The following is a 471-nucleotide window of genomic DNA, read 5'->3' as shown; positions in this document are numbered from 1 at the left end:
CCCCCCCGCCTCTGTGTTCTGCCCCAGATCTGGAAGCGTCGGGAGGAGGATGAGACGAACCAGCAAGGCGCCTGAGCTCCCCAGCACCCATTAAACGTATTTCTTTTTTTTTTTTTTTTCTTTCTGCCTGGTTTTTAAACCTTTTCTTTGTCTCAGTTTGTCTCAATTTGCCGCCCCATCCCCAAAAAGAGGCAGAGGGCCGACGTGCTGCTGGCATCCAAGCTTTATTTGGGGCTGCAGCCGCTCCTCCCGTCCCCTACAGCCTGGCGCGGTCCCGGCAGTACAGCTGAGCCTGGTGGTGAGCAGCAGGGGGTTGGGGTCGTGACAGCCCCCCTCCCGTGTCCCTCGTCACCCCCCCGTGTCCCTCGTCACCCCCCCGTGTCCCTTGTCACCTCCCCATGCTCACCTCACAACGCTGGGCAGTCTCAGCACTGGAGCACCAGTAGGCCGGGCCCAGGGCGCAGGGTCCAG

General features: G+C 60.9%; 1 long non-coding RNA gene across 1 annotated transcript; it reads right to left on the bottom strand.

Moving 5' to 3' along the window:
* Nucleotides 1–103: 103 nt before the first annotated feature.
* LOC116217721 lies at nt 104–471 on the bottom strand. Its single transcript, XR_004162402.1, has 2 exons — nt 407–471; nt 104–292 (listed from the first exon to the last, which is right to left on the bottom strand). It is a non-coding gene; the product is annotated as an uncharacterized LOC116217721 (long non-coding RNA).

The sequence above is a fragment of the Meleagris gallopavo genome, unplaced genomic scaffold, assembly GCF_000146605.3.
Source record: "Meleagris gallopavo isolate NT-WF06-2002-E0010 breed Aviagen turkey brand Nicholas breeding stock unplaced genomic scaffold, Turkey_5.1 ChrUn_random_7180001910032, whole genome shotgun sequence".
Classification (NCBI taxonomy): domain Eukaryota; kingdom Metazoa; phylum Chordata; class Aves; order Galliformes; family Phasianidae; genus Meleagris; species Meleagris gallopavo.
Note: the sequence above shows the minus strand (reverse complement) of the source record. Positions and strands in the feature narration are given on the sequence as shown.